Source organism: Diadema antillarum, unplaced genomic scaffold, assembly GCF_040938485.1.
Source record: "Diadema antillarum isolate AM-2024a unplaced genomic scaffold, OU_Dant_1.0 seq00000086_RagTag, whole genome shotgun sequence".
Lineage (NCBI taxonomy): Eukaryota > Metazoa > Echinodermata > Echinoidea > Diadematoida > Diadematidae > Diadema > Diadema antillarum.
This window is the reverse complement of record NW_027271178.1, coordinates 758152-764484: the sequence shown is the minus strand read 5'-3', so window position 1 is coordinate 764484 and position 6333 is coordinate 758152.

Sequence of the window (6333 nt, the reverse complement as noted above, 5' to 3'; positions counted from 1 at the left end):
GCACACCCCTTTGGATCTGCCACTGTATGATACTATTTGAGCCTGGAAGCTGGAGGATGGAAAAAAAAATGAGCAGACTGGACGAGACAAAAAGGGGATTACCGATTTCTCATACAAAACAAAAGCATGAATCTAAACAAACAGCTGGTGTCATAATCTCATCAGGATTGAAATAGTTTGCCTATAGATGAAGGATTTGATCGCAAAACAATTTAAAGGGATAGTATCGTTTTGGATGAGATGAGGATTCAGGTTTTATAATTTTACAAGACAGTTAGAAACTTTTAGTATGAAATATTGAAGAGCATATACGGCTAAGAGGAATTCAAAGTTTATTTCGCGAAAATCGGTCTTGAAATGGCTGAGATATTCAGAAACAAATAGGTCCTAATACATTATGAGCCCCACTCTTTATTGGGACCATTTTGTTTTTCTTTGTTTTGTTTTTTTAATATCTCAGCCTTTTCAAAACCTACTTTCATCAAATAAGCTTTGAATTTCTTTTAGGAATAGTATGCTCTTTCATATTTCATACAAGTTGTTTCCAATTATCTCCCCCCCCCCCAAAAAAAAGAAGGTAAAAATATGAATCCCCATCTCTACCAAAACTATACCCAGTGGCGGATCTACGGGGGGGGGGGGGGGGGGGGGGGAGTGGTTTAGGGGGTTTAAACCCCCCCCCCCCTTGGGCTGCCAAAAATAAATGAATAAACAAAGAAAATAAAATAAATATGTATATATATGAATAAAAGGGAAAAAATATAGCTACAAACGGCAGCTTTTGGACTGTAAAATGTCAAAATTTTCAAGCTCGCTCGCTTCGCTCGCTCGCATCCAGCAGTTGAGCCCGGTGCGCCTCCCCCTTAATTTCTAAAGCGAAAAACATAGCTACGACGGCAGTTGTTGGACTCTAGAATGTCAAAATTTTCAAGCTCGCTCGCATTGAATCGTTATGCCATTCTCCTAATGTTGCTGACAGTAATTGCCAGTAGTTGCGCCCGATGCCCCCACCCCTTAATTTCCAAAGCGAAAGATAAATATAGCTACAAACGGGAGTTTTTGGACTGTAACATGTCAAAATTTTCAAGCTCGCTCGCTTCGCTCGCTCGCATTGAATCGTTATGCCACTCTCCTAACGTTACTGCCAGTAATTGCCAGCAGTTGCGCCCGATGCCCCCCCCCCTTAATTTCCAAAGCGAAAGATATAGCTACAAACGGGAGTTTTTGGACTGTAAAATGTCAAAATTCTCAAGCTCGCTCGCTTTGCTCGCTCGCATTGAATCGTTATGCCATTCTCCTAATGTTGCTGCCAGTAATTGCCAGCAGTTGCGCCCGATGCGCCGCCCCATTAATTTCCAAAGTGAAAGATATACTGTAGCTACAAACCCCTTTTTGGGACTGTAGAATGTCAAAATTTTCAAGCTTGCTCGCTTCGCTCGCTCGCATTGAATCGTTATGCCATTCTCCTAATGTTGCTGCCAATAATTGCCAGCAGTTGCGCCCGATGCGCTCCCATTTATTTCCAAAACGAAATATATAGCTACAAAACTCCAGTTTTGGAACTGCAGAATATCAAAATTTTCAAGCTCGCTCGCTTCGCTGGCTCGCATTTTATTGTTATGCCATTCACCTTAATTATGTTGCTGACAGTATATAATTTGTCGATCGTTTCACACCGTCATTCCATGATCCATGTCGAGCCCCCGTTCCACTATGCCGTTCTCGCTACGATTTGACAATTTTCTCAGGTCGGGAAGGATCGGGTAAAACCTGAGCCGATCTGGAAACAGTACGATGTTAGAACGCTCTAAGTACGCTGCAGTTACGACTACCAAGTGCTTGCTGCGCTCTTACTACGATGATCGGGAATTAGACATTGCGATCTCTGCCGCTGCCGGTATGCTTTAGAACGATGTAGCTACGCTGTTAGTGCGATGTTGCCGATGTTATCCGATCAATGCACGCTGTATATACGCTCTGAACGATCTATACGATCTTATCACGCTGTTACCCCGTTCAGAGAGCTGAAAAGTGCCCGATGTGCCCCGATGCATGTACCCCGATTCGACTGTGGGTCAGCAGTCAGTCAACTTATTAGCATGCAGAACCGAAGAAATATACTGTGGACCTCGAAGATTCATTCTTCTTTTTTTACTTTTGATTTTCAAAGTTGTTGTTGCTTCGTTATTCTCACTACTCTTTCTTCATCAGCGAGCCCGTGCTTCTGTGCCTCCAGTGCCCTGGTTATGACCCACCATTTCCCTCTCCTCTCCCCTCCTCCCCCCCCCCCCCCCTTGTCCACCTCGGACTTGTAACTACCTTCTTCACTACTATATCTTTCTATCCTCTCATCAATTTTTTTTTTTTACAAGAGAGCCGCCATGTGTTTGTTAATGTGCGTCCGTATGTGTGCATGTATGTGTGTATTACTCTGTCTGTCTTTTTTTTTTTTTGCTACCGCTTAGGGAACTTTGTTGTTGTTGTTTTTTGCAATTATATATTTTTCTCTATGAGGGGACTGCATTCTAATACTACAAGCTCTGCTTTTTAGCAGTCCCCTCCATTTCCAGCAATATTTTGTATGCATTTACCACAGTGACGTAACTGTTATTTGTATCTCTGTTGATAATTTGCCTGTATCTGTCTGTGTATAAATGAGCGTTTCTTTGTATTTTTTATTATTTGTTTGTTGGAAGTAAAATAAATCAACTTGAACTTGAACTTGAAGAGCCTCCTCAACTCACGGTTCTTTTGCAGCAATGCATTGTATAAACAAAGACGTGCTGATTTTTCAAAGGATTTTTCTTGATGTCCTTGCTTTTATAGTCCGTCTTCCTCCAGTTGTAGATGATGATTTCATATTCTTCAAAATTCTGCTATGTCCTCTTCCTCCTCTTTCAGCATCACGTGCAGTCTCTCTTTCTTCGCCTTTTGGGTAGCTGCTTCGCTGCTTTCTTCTCCTCTTTTTCTTCATCTCTTCTTCTTCGAAAATTACAGCTAAAATTACTTCCCGTTCTTGTGCCGATGTTACTACGCTCATAAAGACCTTGTTACGCTCATCCCGCTGCGTTTACGCCGTCATTACGCTCTCCCCGCTGCGTTTACGCTGTCACTACGCTCTCCCCGCTTGCCGTACGATTAAAAATATGTCAATTTTGATCGGGGAGATCGGGAAGAAATTTTGAACCGGTTCAAAATTTCTTCCCGATCTGAAAAACTGCCCGCTCCAACCCCGACCTCCACACGCTGCTGCTACGATGCTTCCGATCCCCGTACGCTTTTGCCGCTCTCTCCCGATCTGCTAGATCGGGACAGATCGGGGTCCAAATCGTGATAGTGGAACGGGGGCTTAAGGGTGGGATTTCACGGAGCACGCGAACGATTTGCGAATGACGTGAATGGCAAAATCCAGCATTCGCATTTTAGTCTGCAAAAGATCGCCAAACAAACGTGAGGGTTCGGAAGCGTCGTCAATTGTTCGCGAATGTCGTTTTTACTTCGGCGATAATTTCAAAAAAGTTTGAAATTTTTTGCGAACCTTTTCCGCACACTTAGTCGGGATTTGCTCGTGAATTGTTCTCGAAAGTGTCTTTAAAGCTTCGTCATATGCGCAAGACCTTCGCAAGACACGCGCGATGTTCGCAAAATGTTCGTGAAACCCCAAACAGACTCCGAAACTTCGGAGAATGTCTCGCGTATGTTACGCGAAATCTGCGAAGTTTTTCCGATCATTTTACGACGTAATCGCGAACTGTTCGCGTACCTTTTGAGACATTCTCGCGAACGTTTAGCGCACGTTTGAGGGATGTATGCCCTGTACGTTTTCTACAAATAAAAATCGTAGTATACATCTAAACATCAAACAATTAAATATTAACAACTATAGTAACGAAAGAAATTAAAGACTAGCAAAGAGAAAGAATATTTGATATACAAAAAAAAAATCGCAGAATACACTTAAAATCAGTCTTAAAGGGAAGGTAAACCCCAAGAGCAATGTGGATTGAGTGAAAGCAGCAGCATTAGTAGAACACATCAGTGAAAGTTTGAGGAAAATCGGACAATCGATGCAAAAGTTATGAATTTTTAAAGTTTTGATGTTGGAACTGCTGGATGAGGAGACTACTAGAGGTTATGACGTATGAGTGGACAACAATACCAAGAAAATATAAAGAAAATTCTGCAAAAATCCATTTTTCATGAAAATTACAAATTCCATCAACTTGATATTGACATATGTTAAGGGTAGCAATTATTCTTCCTGCTTTCTGAAAGCGGTTGGTCCATTGCTCTTTCATAATTCTAGAAAAGTGAATTTTTGTTGAATTTCCTTTATATTTTCTTTGTATTGTTGTCCACTCATACGTCATATCCTCTAGTAGTCTCCTCATCCAGCGGTTCCAACACCAAAACTTTAAAAATTCATAACTTTTGCATCGATTGTCCGATTTTCCTCAAACTTTCACTGATGTGTTCTACTAATGTTGCTGCTTTCACTCACTCCACATTGTTCTTTGGGTTTACCTTCCCTTTAAGTATGTAAATTTCATTTGAACTATAGAGATTATTAAAAAAAAGGAACAAATGCTTTACTAGTGGAGATACGTCCTAGGGGGAAAAAAATGTAGGCAAACACACGATAGAGAAATGAGAGAAAAAGAAAGGAGAAATACAGGAAAGAAAAAAAAATCAACTCAAGAAAGCTTTTTGAGTTGATTTTTTTATTGCTTCCACCTCTCCTTGCTACATTTTCTCCCATGATTATTGAAAATGTTTCGTTGTTCGCATCAAGTTTCCGTCGCGTGTTCTTCGTGTACGTAACATGCTGTACTTTAGCAATGATACACACGACAATCGCACATACGTCGTGGGAACTTCGCACAAATTGCGCAAGAATAGTTTTCGGCTTCATTGTCGGAAAACATTCGGAGAAAAACTTTTCCGAATGTTGGATTTTGTCATTCGCGTCCTTCGCAAATCGTTCGCGTGCTCCGTGAAATCCCACCCTATGGAAAACTTACAATGTTCCTCAATGACTGCGTTGTTGAATGTATCACATTCCGTAATGTATTGTAGTCCCATTATTGCTCACGCACACACGCACAAGCATACAGACCGTCAAAATTACTTTATGGTTCCCCCCATGTTTCGACCCACCGTACGCCACTTTACATATATATATATAATAGATGTGTGTGGCATACTGTGCGTGTGCGTGTGTGTGTGTGTGTATGTGTATATTGTGTAACATATGCATGGTCTAATCTTGAGCCCCCTCCAATGTTTGCCCCCCCCCCCCCAATCCAAAACTGCTTCCGGCGCGCCTGTTTTAAACTGTTATTTGATCTTATTCTAATAAGACGTAATATCATGGACTGCTTTTTATGTTCTCCATTACGTTAGTAGATGCCAGGAAAACATCACATAGCATAACATCAAATAGCTAAAAAAAAAAAAAAAAAAAAAAAAAAAAAAAAATCGGCGCGACGCCACGCGGCTCCACACGGCTCACAGACATCGCCTTGTGGACGATGCTCTGCATCGCCATTGGGACATCACAAACCCAGGGACCGCGGAGCCAGGGTCGGCAAAAAAGAAAAAAAATAGAGCATGTAAGTATGCTTAAAATCGCAAGCTGGCAACCCTAAAAATGAAAAATCTCCCTACTCCCTCCCTAAAAAAAAAAAAAAAATGAAAAATCTCCCAACTCCCTCCCTACTCCCCCCTCGCTCGCTTCGCTCGCTCGGGCTTGGTCGCTACGCTCCCTCGCAATACCCAGCTCAGCCCCTCAACCCCCCCCCCCCCCCTTGGAAAAAAGCTAGATCCGCCCCTGATACCATCCCTTTATGCGCCATTCTTTAAACACTAGCAGCACCCGTGGAAATCCACGGGTCTGAGGGTCTGTGGAAATCCACGGGTCTGAGGGGTTTTATTTTTTTTTCTCATAATACGATTTTGCACATTTTTATTGAAGAAATAAAAAGAAAAGTCTTCTCATTCTTTCGTTAATTGTGCTGTCTTCTAAATGACCACCCTTCCCAGAAATTTTATAATACATTTTTGTAGTATATGCCAGGCGATCCGGTCCATTGGTAGGGATCATTCCCGCCACTACTTGCTTTTATTATAGAACTTGAGTTTCGAGGGGTTATTTGCACCCGTTGAAGTCCAACAGTTGTCTTGTTGCCCCTCACCCCTCCCCCCCCCCCCTCACGCACACACACATTTCCACCTCCGCAGGGCAAAAAACAAAAACATTCAGGGAAAAATTACCAAAAATGCAAATGAGATTCCCCGAAAGTTCTGCCCACAGGTTGTTCCCGTTGAAACGGG